General features: G+C 35.5%; 1 protein-coding gene across 5 annotated transcripts in view; it reads left to right on the top strand.

Moving 5' to 3' along the window:
* The window catches only part of Rabgap1l (RAB GTPase activating protein 1 like), a 466,677-nt gene that overhangs the window by 103,610 nt on the left and 345,906 nt on the right, over positions 1-17,161 (top strand). The gene's annotated exons all lie outside the window — the stretch shown is intronic.

Raw genomic sequence — 17,161 nt, 5'->3', positions numbered from 1 at the left:
GCTACTTGTAGCCTTGCTTTGTGTTACTTATCTTGGAGATGAAGTCTCATGGACTTTTTTGTTCATGACCCTCCAGTAAATCATTTGTGGTCATAAGGGTAATTAATGAATTAAATATGATATACAGAAGCCTATGACATTTTTACTGTAAAGTTCATGATATTTATAACACACAAAAGGGAGGTATTCTTTGAAGCACTGAATTGATATGTCTCTTTAAAGGTAATATTTTTTACATTATCTTTCTAAGTATAGTCTGCGTATTGTACTCCCAGATAACATTCATATTTTAGATATTCCTCTGTCTAAAATTGTAATTCAATATAAGATGGATAAGTAATATGAAGGACTATCTTCTAAGCAACATTATTTAGGGCTCTTTCATCATATTTTTAAGCATTTTCGAGGGTGATGCCAAGCATATAAATAAGTGTATTAACAAAAATATTTTGTATAAGATAATTAGATTGTATCTGCCAAAAGCCATACATACTTCTTTGAAGGCCAAGTTATAAAAAAAATCTCAAGGAAACCAGAATAATGTTTTAGATAACAGGCAAACCTTAAGTTAATTTCCCGAGTTTTTCATGAGAAATTACTAATTATCATTCGAGGTATGGAAAGGTATTTTATGACTCAGTGATAATTACTTTAGAGGTTTAAGATTTGAAAATTGTACAGATATTTACTTATATAAAACAAACTTGTAACAAACTGATACATTTAGAAGCAAATGGCAAAACAAATGTCCCACAGATTTTTCTTATTAATCAGCAAAATATTTAGAAATACCAACTACTACAATCATAAAATGTGTAAGAAAAGCATTAGAAAAAAATAGCAAATATGCTTATTACCTTGCTCATGTAACTGTAACCCCTCTGCATAGCATTTTTACAATAAAAAAATGTACAAACAAAAAAAAGTTTTTTAAATCTTAGAGGAGAACCAAAATTTGGCTCTAGGTTCTTTCTTTTTTTTTTTTTTTGGCTGGTCCTTGGGCTTGAACTCAGGGCATGGGTGCTGTCACTGAACTTTGTGCTGAAGGCTAGTGCTCTGCCACTTGAGCCACATGGTATGTTTTTTTTTTTATGGATTAATTGGAGATAAGAATCTCATTGATTTTCCTGCCTCAGCTGGCTCTGAGCTTATCCAAAGATCTCAGCCTTCTGAGTAGTTAGGATTACAGGTGTGAACCAATAGTTTTTGAATTATTATTTTAAGAAATTTGATGAGGAGGGCTGGGAAGGTAGCTCAGCGGTAGAGTGCATGCCTTGCAAGCATGAGGCCCTGGGTTCGATTCCTCAGCACCACATAAACAGAAAAAGCCGGAAGTGGCGCTGTGGCTCCAGTGGTAGAGCGCTAGCCTTGAGCTGAAGAGCTGAGGGACAGCGCCCAGACCCAGAGTTCAGGCACCATGACCGGCAAAAAAAAAAAAAAAAAAAAAGAAATTTGATGAGGAGATTGAACTAAAAATGCTACACTATTCTGACCAAAGAGGGCATTTTTGGGGTATTATAAAAGATTTTAGTGTCTTTGTAGTTGAACAGAAAGAGCTAAAAATAGAGAAGTGTTCACCCACCAAACTCTTAACTACACACTTTCCTGACATACTTCTGTGTCTTTCTTTACAAATGCTCATTGCTTAGAATGCTTTTTCCACTTAAGTCCACCTGAGTAAGTCTTTTCAACAAAGGGCTGTTAACAGCAAAAAGAAAATAGTAATTTCAATGTAGTGGCAGTTTCTATATTTAGAAATGATTCAAAATATTTTCTCTGGCATTTTTTAGTAGGTTACTTGGGCAGATTATTTTTAAAATGTATTTAATGCAGAGTGGCTGAGTGAGAAATTTAGCAAATCCACTTATCACAAAGTAAAATAAAAGTGCATAAAATTGTCAGAAGGAACCATTTCAAGACTTTGGAAAATAACCAGAATCAAGCAACAAATTGAGACACATTTATTCAAGAAAAACTACTAAACCTTGTAGAGGTTCATCTGAGTGGAGATGCTGCTGTTTCAGTCCCTGAGGTAGCTCCTCTTCTGCTCATTGGCTCTACTGCTTTGTCGTTGTGATGTAAAAAACAACAGTTTTCTTTTGGAACTGGATAATTCTCGCTTAATTTGGAGCAGAATATGGAAAAAAAATTTCTGGAGCACTAATAGAAAAAGTAGTGTTGAATTTTTGGCTTTTTCAAGTTGATTTTATTCATTTTTATTTTTAGTTTTATTGTAAAGGTGATGTACAGAGGGGATACAGTTATGCAAGTCAGGTAATGAGTACATTTCTTTTTGAACAATGATACCCTCTCTTTCATTTTCTACTAGTTTTTTTTCTCACCTGTGCCCTCCCCCCACTTTGTATAGTTCATTTCTAACATAGTGTCCAGTGTATCACGGCTGTATTAAGTTTACCCTTTGTCCCTCCATTTATGTGCTTCTCCTTCACCTTCCCAAATCAGATAAACTTAAATCCAGACGAAGATCAGAAATCAAAAACAGTGACAAGAGGGGGGAAAGAAACAGAAGAATCACAAAAAGTAAAATAAAAAACCTCATTCTGGGAGTTCATTTTGATAAGCATCATTTTACATGATCATAGGCACTTATCTGTTGAGCCCTTGTGATCCTCTTCTAAGGATATTGTCCTTCTGTCTCACTGTGTGAATGTTTAGAGTCCTGTTTAATTTATCATGTCCAAGTGTAACTTTTTTGTCTTTTACTGTCCACTGGGTTTACATACAGATTTAAAAGCACATTCTAATTATTACAAATGAGGGAACTCATGCAACCTATGTTTCTTTGAGTCTGGTTTGGTATTGCAGATGGCCTGAGATTATAATCCTGGGTGGGAAAGCCAAAGTTGGCTGCAATTTTAACAAAGAAGAATGAGTGGATCTTCATAAAATCTTAAAATTGATAGTGTGGCATGCTGTCTCCATGTCCAGTATTCTGCTCCCACCCACTCAGGGGAGACAAGACAGGACTCTAACTCATGCTGGACAGGATGAATGATGGGGATAATGTCTTCAGAATTTTGTATTCTAAGTGGTTTTCTTTTACTTTCTTTTACTTTTGTATTATATAAAGAGATTTTCCCCCAAATAGTGTAAATGGCTGGAATCCGATTATCTAATTATGCCTTCATACTTCTCTTGTCAGCTAGTGGTATCTTTTAGCTCTAAATCTAGGAATCTAAAAATCTAACCTCTTTCTGAGGTTAGATTCTTTTTTTATGTCTGCATACCTCCATTTCTGCTTGGATACCTCTAAAGCAGTTTTCTGCTTTTTTTTCTCCTGTAGTCTGTATTCTTTTGAATACAATTCTTTTGAAGTTATTTATATTTTATTATTTCTTAAGAAATTGGTAGCTTTTTATTTCAGTTATTCATAGTTCATTAACCATAATTGTTATAAAGGCCATAGACAATTTTTCTATCTAGTTTTTACCTCCTCACTTCATTTTCTACCACTCTGCCTCACAAGTTCTACCCTTCTTTTCCTGTTCTTCAAACCCACTGAGTGTATTCCTGCTTCTAGGCTTTTGTACTACTATTCCCTTGGCCTGGATCTCTTTTCCCAGATTAACTAATTCTCTCCTCTTTCCGTCCTTACTTAAATGCTACTTTCTCAATGAGATCTTGCCTGCTCCATTAATAATTATGAATAAGAAATGAATGATAACAAATAATGGATAATAAATGAAGTTATTTTTATAGTCTCAACATTATTAAGTTCTAGGAAGCATAAGAAAAGCATAAAGATGGCACCCACAGCAGCATACCCTGCTTTAGATGAGATGGGAAAGAAGAATGAGGGAGGGAAGAATGGAGAGAAGGAAGGAAGGAGGGAAGGAAGGAGTTAGGAAAATCTTCAGAACAGAACTTCTAAGTATAATCCATTATACATGGAAAAACTCAATGGAATCAGATTATGATGAAAAGGAATTTGTCTCCTTATTCAATCAAGTCTTTAAAATGTTTAAGGCTACCATTCTAGGAACCTAAGGTGGGAGAAAGAAATGTGATGAAATATTTCTCATTTACAAGTTAAAGAAATATATTCATAATAAATTGCTAGAAGAAAAAAATAAAGCTAGGAATAATACTGTGTTTTTATTTTAGAAATGAGAGGGGAGATGGGAAGGAAACAAAACCCCTACTTTGTGGCTTTATGAGTGATCTTAGGTTTGTTTCATTTTTATTCAGCGGCATTTTGTGGTCTTTTCTTGTTTTGTTTTATGCATTTTTAAAGAACAGTTTAAGACTTGGTGAAAACTTGCAAGGTCAGTAGGGCCCTGTACTTTCCTCTCTGACTTCCAGACATTTCCCTCACATTGTACATGTTTTAAACTGTCACCCCACAGATTAAAAAAAAAATAAAGATTTTTTTTCTGGAATTACATTAAAAACCTGAAAACTCAATTTCTTATTTTTATATGCAGTCTAATGAACAAGACGTCAGATTTGTTTTTCTTTAATTTTTTTCACTTCCATTCTTGACAGTTTTCCGCTATTTGAGATATTGCCTTGTTTTTTGAAAAATCTATTAGCCATCACCTTGTAAAAAAAGTTACAAAAATCAGAGTAGGAAGTAACAATTTCTTTTCTTTTACAGATAGGCAGTCATACATTTTCAATATACTTTATTATTAGTTCTGTAATTGACATTTCTGTCAATGCAAACATCAAAAGTTAGAACTGGAGGTGGCATAGAAATGTTTTCGTGCTGGGGGAATTGGAGTATTCTTTTATTTAATTATTTTTAGCAATTTGCCTGTCAAAGCAAAACTAGAAGTTCAAGTCATTCTAAATTGTCTTACTTAGCCTGTAATTTAACTAAAAGGGGAGTACAGACTTAAAATGACTAAAATTACACTTAATTTTTTTGGAAGACCTAAAGTGAAGATCTAAAATGAAACAAAGCATATTTTTCAAATCAGGTGTGTTAAAAGGTATTAATTTGAAGACAAGGAATCTTAGCAGAAAGTTTAGTCTTTATCTGCAGGGATTCCTGGTATTGAAATATATTTCTACTTGTTCTGTATTGGACCTGCTATTGAAACTCCATATATACTGGTATTTCTTTTTTTTTAAATTATTACTATTTTATTTATTTTTTATTGTGAAAATACTGTACAGAGGGGTTACAATTACATGGGCAAGATAATGAGTACATTTCTCATCAAGCATTGTAGCCTCCTCCTTTGTTTCCCATTCCCGAAACCCCATCCTTCTCCCAACCTCCACCCAACCCTTCTCCCCTCACCCCCACCAAAGTTGTAAAGTTCGTTTTGGACATGACTTGTACATCTCATTGTTGCAATGGGTCCACCTGTATCCCTATTTAAACAATTTGTTTTTTCCCTTCCCCTCCACAAATTATAAAAACATGAATTTATACTGCCTTTCTGTTTGTTGACTTCATACTTGTCTTTAGTTATTTGTAACATGGATAGTAAACCTTCAAAAAGCCTCTTTGAAGATAACAATTAGCAAATGCTATATGTTGTCCTTTATGACATGTCTAAATAATTTTGAGTTTTGTTTCACAGTTACATTAAATAAGCTTAATAGTTGTTTGTACATTTTGGTTTTATCATCATCTGTATTCCTGTTTTTTTTTTTTTTTATTTGGACTGGCTCAAATGTTTTCTCCTAGCCTCCCCTCTCCCATTTTCTTTCCTTCCTTCTCTCTTTTAAAGCAGGTTTTCTTTATTGACAATATTATCTCATGCTGGTTTGGAACTTGTGATTCTTCTGTCTCAGATTCCTGAATCCCCAGCTTAAAACACTGTGAATATCTGCTTTGATTTCATATTTACTGTCCACTATTAACTTCTGTTAACTAGAGTAATAAACACAGATGTCTTTGTTCTTTATTAGAGAGAAGGCAGCCACAAACAGCATTTACTGTAGAATAACCTTGCAAATGAGAATTTTTTTATATTCAGGTGGAAGGAAGATAAAGAAATGAGCTTTGTTTTTTCTTTAAAAGAAAATTATATAGCACTTAGTTGTGTAGGTACTGATAAAAGGAATTACTTCTCAGACTTAAAAATGTGCTCATATATTACTTGGAGATTTCATACAAACCTTATTTTAATTTTTTTTTTTGGGGGGGGGAGGTTTGGGTTGTTTGATCTGCATTTGTAAAAAAAAAAAAATCTCCTACCTGGCCACTGCTTTTGATTACCCCATACTTGGTGTCAGGGGTTAAATTATCGACCTTTATTGACTCATTTATTCCTCACAACAGACTTATAATACTACTAGATATATTCATTTTAGAGATGAGGAAATATGCTAGATAAATTTTTTAGGCATGTTAAATACTGTTTCCTTACCCGCTAGATACTTTTTTTGTTGTTGTTGTTATTGGTTGTGAGGCTTGAACTCTGGGCCTGGGTGCTGTCCCTCAGCTCTTCATCTCAAGATGAGCGCTCTACCACTTGAGCCACAGTGCCACTTCCAGTTTTCTGGTGTTTTGTTGGAGATAAGCGTCTCCCGGACTTTCCTGGCTGGTCTGGCTTTGAACCTCGATCCTCAGATCTCAACCTTCTGAGTAGCTACGATTATAGGCATGAGCCACCAACACCCTGCTCAGCTGGATAATTTTTTTTTTTTTTGGTCCGGTCGTGGGGCCTGAACTCTGTCCCTCAGCTCTTCAGTTCAAGGCTAGCGCTCTACTGCTTGAGCCACAGTGCCACTTCCGGCTTTTTTCTTTTTGCTTATGTGGTGCTGAGGAATCGAACCCAGGGCCTCAGGCATGCAAGGCAAGCGCTCTATCACTGAGCCATCTTCCCAGCCCCCTGTGTATTTGTTTTCTGTTGCTGCATATCAAGTTCTGTTTATTACTTTACAGTTCCTATGGATCAACAGTATGACATGGTTAGTGCGGATCCTCTCTTCAGGGTCTCATGAGGCTGCAGTCAAAGGTTTGGTCAGGGCTATGGTCTTTTCTAAGCTTTTAGGACCTTTTATAACTTAGAGGATTCTGACAGAATCCCCTTCTAGCTTAGAGCTCTTCGTGGACTTTCTTCTTTAGGGAAATAGGAGATCTCAGGAAAGACAAAAAAAAGTAGAAAGGATAGCATTTTGACATTTGATTCAATAATTCTTTAATTAGATAGGTTGAAATCTGATTGAGAAGCACAGAATCTCTGAAGTGTGGCTATGAGACAGTGTAGCTGAGAGTAGATGGTGGAAAGTCTGAATAGCACCATGGAAAAGTGTGGGCTTCAGTTATGTAAAACAATGGAGAATCGTCAGAGATTTGAATTAGGACATGGCATGAACAGAGGTTTAAGGCAGGGGGATTTAGCTGGAAGTAAGCTATGAAAAGTGAAGCTAAGAACTGAATAATATGATATATGCATCTGATTTGAAGAGGTAAAGCCTATATTTAGGTGTTTGCCTTGGAAATAGAAGGTCACTGATTTTAGGGAAATAATTGACAGGAGCAGATCACTGAGTCATACTTGTCTTTAATTGCTGTATTCCAGAGCTCATTGTTGGGTTAACTTGCCCTGGAGGACTGCATATTTGTATATGATTAATTCTAGTCATTTAGTAAAAATTTATATATCTACTATATTTTGGTTTTATAAAAATTACCTTTAAAATTGTTTATATTTCATGTAGGAATAAACATTTAAAGTTATTGTGGCAGTTAAGGAGTATTATGAAATATGACTGTATTGATTGCATTTGATCTAGGAAAAATAAAGTACCAAATGTGTGATGGTCAGTTAATATTAGTTTCCTCCTGTGTGGTTTGTATTATTATAAAAGTAAAATAAAGGGGCTGGGAAGGTGGCTCAGTGGTAAAGTGCTTGCCTTGCATGCCTGAGGCCCTGGGTTTGATTCCTCAACACCACATAAGCAAAAAAAGAAAAAAGCCAGAAGTGGTGCTGTGGCTCAAGTGGTAGAGCGCTAGCCTTGAGCTGAAGAGTTGAGGGACAGCACCCAGGCCCAGAGTTCAGGCCCCACGACCGGACCAAAAAAAAAAAAAAAAAGTAAAATAAAAAATGTTAGATTTGTGAATACATTATGGTAAGGCCTAACTTTATTATATACATAATCATACATGAATTTTTAAGTATGTATTTAACTATTATATATTTCAAGAGTGAAAAATCTTCAGTATTCTGAAAAGTATATTAACATCAGATTTCAAGCTTGCATGTCTTATGCCAATAAAACTTACATGTCATCTTAAGGATGAATTGACCTTTTAGTTAGACATATATACATTTTAATTAGTTCCTGAAGCAACATTTTTATGCTTGGGTATTTTATTATTCTGTTCTTAAATGTAGAAAATCTACTTTGTTTTAAGTAATATGATTTTTAAATTTGGTAGAATGAAATCTAATTCCAAATTGGTTAAGGCACGTGAGAATAATTTCTATTATGTTTACATTGTAAAGTGTGTAGTTCTATATTTTATCATGTTGTGAGTTCTTTTAATGATAATAATTGCTCCTTAAAAGTGCATTATTGAGCACTTAAAATATTCTTCCATGTTTCTTTCTGGAGCTTGAACTCGAGATCTGGGCTCTGTTCTTGGGCTCCTTTTGTTAAAAGCTAGCACTTCTGCCCTTGAGCCAGAGCACCACATTTGACTTTTTTTGTGATTAATTGGGATACGCATCTCACATAATTTCCTGCCTGGGCTGGCTTCAAACCTTGATCCTCAGATCTCAGTCTCCTGACTAGCTAGGATTATAGGTGTGAACCACTAGCACCTGGCATTTTTACATTTTTTTTTTTTTGGGGGGGGTCTGGTCATGGGGCCTGAACTCTGGGCCTAGGCGCTGTCCCTCAGCTCTTTAGCTCAAGGCTAGCACTCTACCACTTGAGCCACAGCACCACTTCCAGCTTTTTTCTTTTTGCTTATGTGGTGCTGAGGAATCGAACCCAGGGTCTCATGCATGCAAGGCAAGCGCTCTACCACTGAGCCACCTCCCCAGCCCCCATTTTTACATTTTTATAGCAAACAGAATGAACAGTTAATTTGAAAGGGTACCAAAGTTGAAAGTGTAGCTTCTGAGCTAAGAATAGTTTATACATTTGCAAAGGGCTTTAAAAATAACCACTGCTATGTCCTGCCCAAAGACGCAGAAGGAAGAAAATGTGACAGAGTCAAAAATATTTATTTGGTTCTTTGCACAACTGCCTGACCTCAGTAGTTGTATTACAAGAGAAAAAGTGTGTGTGTGTGTGTGTTTGTGTGTGTGTATGTGTATGTATATGTGTGTACTGGGGTTGAACTTAGGACCTTGTGCTTGCTTGGCTTGCTTGATAGGTTGGCACTTTACCCCTTTAGCCACACTTCCAGCTTGCATTTTTGCTGTTTATTTGGAGATGGGGGGCGTCTTTCAGACTTTTCTTCTGAGGCTGGCTTTGAACTGCAGTCCTGCAGATCTCAGCTTCCTGAGTAGGTAGAAGTACAAGTGTAAGAACCTAGTACCTAGTTTGCTTAAGGCATCTTAACCATACTTCAACGAACTTAAGTTTAAATGTTCTGGACAATGATCTGTGGTGAAAACCAGAGGGCATACAGTTTATCAGTAGTTTGAAGTGCCTAAAAGCATGTTGTACTTGAAACTAGTTTCTGAGTGGCCCCTGGGGATGTTCTCCATGAGAACAAGGTAGGTGTTATTGAGCATTTCCATGTGTGGGATTATTGTATTTTAAATTTGTCCTCCATAGGGTAAAGTGATACTTCTTTGGCCTCTGGCCTTTCATTCCCATAAGTAGTAGTAGAAGGTCTATAGTTTGGCAAAATCCATTTCTTCAGAATTCTTGTATCTAAGAATGGTTGTATGGCAGTTTAGATCTGCCTTTCCTTCCATGATTGACTAAAACCTCTGAAAATGGGAGCCAAATAATATCTTTCCTCTCATGTCTATTGAGAAGACTCTCTTTAGCTCATTAGCCCATTTACTAATTGGGTTGTTGTTTTGAGTGTTTATTCTGGATTATTAGGCCATTGTCTGATGTAATCACGGCAAAGATCTTCTCCCATTCTATAGGCTGTCTTTCTTGTTTGTTGGCAATGTCCCTTGTCATGAGAATCTTTTTAGTTTGTTGTAGTCCCTTTTATCAGTTCTTTCTTTGATTTGCTGTACTTCTGGATCTTTACTCAGAAATTTTCTACCTGTGCCCATGAGACCTAATGTTTCTCCTACTCTTTTCTGTAATAGTTTCATGGTTTCCAGTTTTACATGGAGGTCTTTGATTCATTTTGAGTTGATGCTGGTGCAAGGTGATGTATAGGGATCTAGTTTCTTTTTCTGCATGTGGACATCCAGTACCATTTGCCAGTACCATTTGTTGAAGAGACTGTCTTTCTTCCAGCCAAGGTTTTTGTCTCCTTTATCAAACGTGAAATGGCTGTAGGTCTGTAGGTTTATTTCTGGGCCTTCTATTCTGTTCCATCGGTCTGCAGGCCATTAAGTAAATGCAAGTCAAAACAACGCTGAGAATCTATCTCACCTCAGAATAGCCGTTTTCAAGGGAACAAATGCTCACAGATGCTGGCAAGGGTATGGCCAGAAGAGAGCCCGAGTACACTGTTGGCAGGAGTGTAAAGTTGTTCAACCCTTCTAGAAAGTAGTATAGAGGTTCCTCAAAAAAAGTAAACATAGAACTACCCCTTGATCTAGCAATTCCTTGCCTGGGCATTTACCCACAAGATTACAAATGAGGATGGAGTAAAGTCACCAGCATGGCCATGTTTATTGTATCACTATTCACCATAGCCAACGTATGAAATCAGGTCAGATGCCCCTCAATGGACCAATGGATCAAGAAAATATAGATTGGGCAGGAAAGTCTGTGAAACTCTTATCTAAGTTAACCACCAGAAGTGGACCTGTGGCTCAAAGTGGTAGAGCACTAGTCCTGAGCAAAAAAGCCTAGTGACAAGGACAGTGACCAGCCCCTGAGTTCAGGATCCATGACCAATGGTGAAAAAACAAAAAGAATCTATTGTATATCCTACAAAACTAAGAAGAGGGAGGAATGGGCAAGAATGTTGAAAGGGGTGACATTGATCAAGATACGTTGTATTCATATTTTGTTAAATGGCAACTCGTTTGTGCAACTTCTCAAAGAAAAAAAAGTAAACCATATGTCTGTGTTTATAATCTATTAATATACCAGATTCTTCTTTACTTCATATTTTTCAATATATTTGAAAAGGGAGTCATAGACAATAAATTCAAATAAAGATTTTGGAAATTTTAGAATTAATATGCTAGCCTCTTAATTAAGAAAACAGTTGGCTTACTTCACTTAATATAATTTTTTCTAAGTCTTCCCATTTCCTAACAAATGGGGCAATGTCATTATTTCTGATGGAGGCATAGAATTCCATTGTGTATATATACCACATTTTCTTGATCCATTCATCTACTGAGGGACATCTGGGTTTGGTTCCATATCTTAGCTATGGTAAATAATGCTGTGCTGCAATAAACATAGTTGTGCTGGTAGCTTTAGTGTGGTCTTGTTTGTAAACATTTGGGTAAATGCCCAAAAGTGGGATTGCTGGGTCATAGGGGAGCTCTATGTGGCGTCTTTTGAGAAACCTCCATACTACTTTCCAAAGAGGTTGAACAAGTTTACACTCCCACCAACAAAGAAGTAAGGTCCCCTTCTGTCCACATCCTCTCCAGCATCTGTTGTTATTAGAGTTCTTGATTTTTGCCATTCTAACTGGGGTGAGGTGGTATCTTAATGTTGTTTTGATTTGCATTTCTTTTATGGCTAGGGAGGTTGAGCATTTCTTCATGTGTCTATTGTCCATCCTTCTTTCTTCTTCAGAGAAGTTTCTCTTTAAGTCTTTAGCCCACTTATTTATTGGGCAGTTGTTTCTTTGAGGATTTGTTGTTGGGGGATTTAATTTTTTGATTTCCGAGTATATTTTAGATATGAGACCCTTGTCTGTTGTATGGCTAGTGAAGATTTTCTCCCAATCCGTAGGCTTTCTATTGATCTTGCTAGCTATGTCTTTTGCCATACAGAAGCTCTGCAACTTCATGCAATCCCATTTGTCCAACCTTTCTTTGATTTGTTGTGTTTCTGGGTCTCTATTAAGAAAATTTCGGCCTGCGCCAAGGAAAAAATTATATTAAGTGAAGTAAGCCAAGCCCAAAGAAACATAGGTCCCATGGTTTCCCTTATTTGCAATATCTAGTATATGTATGAGTCAAGCTGAAAAGGTCAGATAAGGTGATGTTAGGAAAATGAACCCTAAGATATGTATTTAAATGTTTTTTTTTTCTTTCATGCATTTGTTTCTAACACATTTATAAGATTATTTCTTTGTTGCTTTGTATGTCCCTCCCCCACAGTATAACCCCTGCTTTCACTGTATTTGATGTCAATATAATTTATGGAGGGGAAGGGGAAAAACAAGTTGTTTAAATAAGGATACAGGTGGACCCGTTGCAACAATGAGAAGTACAAGTTGCCATGTTGAAAACGAACTTTACAACTTTGGTGTGTGTGTGGGGGGGATGATTGGGTGGGAGGGCGGGGGGAGGCTGGGAAGGGATGGGAAGGGGAAACAAAGGAGGAGGCTACAATGCTTGATAAGAAATGTACTCATTATCTTGCCCATGTAATTGTAACCCCTCTGTACAGTATTTTCACAATAAAAATAAAAAAAAGAAAACAGTTTGCATAATATTGTTAATTGTCCTCTAGTTATGGTGTACTGGCTTGTAGTTCTCTTGAGTATCATTGACTTGTTTCAACACTTAATGATATGTTTTTATTACTTGGCACCTACAGGGCTTATTAATTGGAGATTTGTAAGTAGATTTAGAATGATAATGATTATTTATTTGGGGAAGAAATTATTCAAGCAATGGTTTTTCTACCTTAAGTATTTTCTTTTTCTCTATATATAAATAATCATTTGTCTTTGATGGTAGGGAATGTTATTAATATTTCAGAAATTAAAGATGATCCTTGTGTTAACTTTAGTTAACAAATGATATATGCAGATATGGATATATAGATACATGGCATATATAGGATATATATATGACATATGGACAACTACATCAGTGTCTATTTGAACAATATATTCTAAGTACATGTAAAAATAAAAAAAACATTTTTAGCTGTCCAAATGACATTATTGATTTTGAAATATTTTTATGCTATTATGCATTAACAGGTAGTGTTGTTAACTTCGCAGATCTGTGTTCTTTGAGCTTTTGCAGGATTAATAAAATTTGGGTTTTTCCCCTACCTGCTGTATGGTTGGAAGAGAGTTTCTGGAAACCTGAACTTGTGTGTATTATTATCAGCAAGCAGTTACATACACAGAAGGGTAAAATTAAGAGAAAGTTCTTTTACTATAAAGAATAAAACATAGAAAAAATATGATTGCTGTGAAAACATAATCACATTTCATCTCTGCTTTATTTTTCAATCCTTTAATGAGTATTTAGTTAAGAAAAATCCATATATTCTCAATACTCAGTAGTCTGAGACAGGAGAACTAAAGGCCAGGTCATGCTTCTTAGCAAAACCCTTTCTCAGGGGTTCTCAAGAAAAAGAAAACAAAGACATTTTATATTTATTTGATCCTATGTTTATGTTTAACCTTATTTTAAAAACAATTGTACATATATGTTTATCTTTGTATGTGTGTATATATGTATATTTTATAATTTTGATTCATTCTACTTCTGAAGTTTTTCTTTTATTAGTACGATGAAAAAAACCTTGCTAATAGGGTTTTAGAGCAAGGAGTGGCAAAAGTTTAAGACAGGAACCTTAAATTAGTTTAATTGAAATAGCATGAATGTTTATTTTGTTTGATGTAAAAATATACTCTTATACTTATACAATTGTATATTTATACAATTAGATGTTGCTCTTAAATATTCAAAATCAGTGGATAATAAGAAACAACATTAACCTGGAATAAAAAAAAACTTGAAATAGTTTTCTAGTGACTTTGAAAATGAAGCCAGAAAATGAAGACTTGAATAATAAAAATAACAGGAGTAAAAATAACAGCAGCTACTGATTGAATACCCCTGTGTGCCTTAGGCACTGTTTAGTGCTTTATATATACTTTCAGTTAATTTATACATTGTCATGGGAGTTAGGTTGCTTGCATTTAACAGATGTTTAAATGGAAGAAAGTAGGAGACCTGCTGAATGGATTGATGCTCTCTGGAGCATTCTGGTTAATTCTCCTTTTTGAAATGGACTGATATACTGTAGAGGAACTACAGTAGATGAGGAACAATGCTCATGAAAAGAGAATGAAGTTATCATTGTCCCCTCAATCCTATGATGTAAATTAAGATAGTCTTTCAGGGAGCTCTTTTAACTCTAAACTTGGATATAAGAACTTGAGACTATTAATATGGAAGTCTTTTTAACCTTTTTTTAAGAAAATCATCTTCAAACTTTCCCTTTGCTGCTGGTATAGTTAAAAGAGGAAATGTTCTTCTGTTCAGTCACCATCCCTATGAGTCTTCATCTTTCTCTCTCTAATTTTTTTCCTTTTACTAAGCTTATGAACATAATCTAAAACTTAAAACAATAATATTGAAATCCTTCCACTTTACTTTTGAATGAAATCAAAAGAAATCCTTCTAGTTTACTTCCCCACTTGAATATTGTTATGTTAAAAGCCTTCTATATAGATTAATAAGACTCAGCTTCAGCATTCAGAGAGCTTGGATTCCAGGAGAGGGGAAAAGACATATAAAGCATTAATGCTGCAGCTATCAAATGCCTACATAGAGAATGTGATCAGAATGTTTTCATAAAAATTTTGTAGATGCCTTGTCTGATGCATAGCTAGTGAAAATCTTCTGCTGTTCTGTAGGCTTCTATAGGCTTACAATTTATTTTGCCAGCTATGTCCTTTGCCATGCAGAAGCTCTTCAGTTTGGTGCAATCCCATTTATCCAGTCTTTCTTTGATTTGTTGTGATTCTGGATCTTTTCTTGGGAGGTTTCAACCTGTGCCTAGAAGGCCTAGAGTTTCCCCCTATCTGGGCTTACATTCATGTCTTAGATCCATTTAGAATTGATTCTGGTATAGGGTGATAAATGAGTATCTACCTTCAGTTTTCTGAATGTAATTTTGCCAACACCATTTTGTTGAAGAGGCTGCTTTTCTTCTAACCTGTGTTTTTGGCCCCTTTATTGAATATTAGATGGCTGTTACGTTTGGGGGCTTATTTCTGGGTCTTCTGTTCCTTTGGTCCTCAGGTCTATCTTTGTGCCAGTACCAACCTCTTTTTATTACTATGGTTTGATGTTTGGTATTGATATTCTTCCAGCATTGTTTTCCCTGCTAAAGATTGTTTTTACTATTCTGGGCCTTTTATTATTCCATATGAATTTTTGGATTGATTTCTCTTTTACCTTGAAGAAAGTTGTTGGAATTTTGATGGGTATTACATTGAATTTGTATTTTGCTTTGGGTAGAATTGCAATTTTTATAATGTTAATTCTTTCTATCCAAGAGGTTTTTCAGTTTCCTTAAGTCTGCTTTAATTTCTTTTTCCAGAATTTTAAAGTTTTCAAAGTAGAGGTCTTTCAGATCTTTGGTTAATTCCTAGGTCTTAAAATTTTTTTTTGAGACAATTACAAATGGAGTTGCTTTCCTGATTTCAGACTCACTCTTCTTGTTATACAGGAAAGCTACTGATTTTTTGGGTAAGTTTTTACACCCTGCTACTTTGCCAAAGTTTTGGATTAACTCAAGTAGCTTGGGTGAGGACTCCATAGGGTTTCTTAAATACAGGATCATATTGCCTGCAAAGAGGAATAGCTTTACTTCTTTCCATATTTAGATTCCCTTTATGTTTTTCCCTTGCCTTCTTCCTCTTGCTAGGAATTCCAGCACTATGTTGAAGAGGAGTGGAGGGAGTGGGCAACCTTCAAAAACTCAATAACCTAGTCAATAACGGATCTAAAGACTTAAAGAGAGACTTCTCAGAGGAAGAAGTAAAAATGGCAAATAGACATATGAGGAAGTGTTCAACATCTCTGGCCATAAAAGAAATACAAATCAAAACAACATTGAGATACCACCTCATTCCAGGTAGAATGGCCATTATCAGGAAAACTACAATAACAAATGCTAACGGGGATGTGGCCAAAAAGGAACACTCTTATACTGTTGGTGTGAATGTAAACTGGTACAACCACTCTGGAAAGCAGTATGGAGGTTCCTTAAAAGATTAAACATCTAAGTGTTTAGTGCTTCTTGATCAGAATTACCCATTTCATCATTCTCCCATCATCATGTTTCTTTCCCCTAGACTTACTTCACATTTCCCACTTTCTTTGTCACATATGCACATTGAGTATTCTAGCTGTATTTGTCCCTGTAATCCTACTTCTACCACCAAGTAGAATGGTAATTCTACTTTTTCTACCTTCTGAGAAGCTGGACATGTGTGAATACTTCCTCTCCCACCCTTATTTCTTTACACATGGTTTATGGTGTTCTTTCTTCTTCAATTCCATTATGTGAAGATTTCAACTGTTCCTGATACCATCTACAGGTTTTTGTCACTCTTTTTCATTTTGTCTTTTTACTTCTCTGATTAGGTGATTTAAAATATCAAATCTCTACCTTCTAAATACATGCATGTGTCACTATGTCTTGCCTAGCCATTGTTTCTTTAAATATGCTTTCTAGTGCTTTTCTTTCTGCAACTTTTTTATGTGAAGGTTTTATCTCTTACGGTGTCTCATTCTTTTCAGTTGCACCTGTTTTTTGGTCATTATTCTTCACTTTTCATACATTTCCATTTCATTGTTTTCTATCCATATTTCCTTATAGTTCAGTGAGGTTCCTTATGAGTATCATTTTGAATTCTTTGTTAATCCATTTCATAGGTCTTCATATCTGTTATTGAAGATGTATTATTTATTTTGGAGGTGTCACAATTCTTTTATTCGTCATAATCCTCATGTCCTTGTGTTTCCTTTGCATTTGATGGGATAATCTCTCTTCAGATCTTTACATAGGTTCTTTTGCAAGGATAAAGTTTTACTGTTTAGCCTGTCTTGTGATTTTGGATGTGTCACTGGCAATACTGTAGTACTTGATATGAATTCTCTGGCTTACTGGCCTGAAGCCTTTGCTCAGGTATCAG

The sequence above is a fragment of the Dipodomys spectabilis genome, unplaced genomic scaffold (genome assembly GCF_019054845.1).
Source record: "Dipodomys spectabilis isolate Male_0828 unplaced genomic scaffold, ASM1905484v1 ptg000019l, whole genome shotgun sequence".
In the NCBI taxonomy this organism is placed as follows: Eukaryota; Metazoa; Chordata; class Mammalia; order Rodentia; family Heteromyidae; genus Dipodomys; species Dipodomys spectabilis.
Note: the sequence above shows the minus strand (reverse complement) of the source record. Positions and strands in the feature narration are given on the sequence as shown.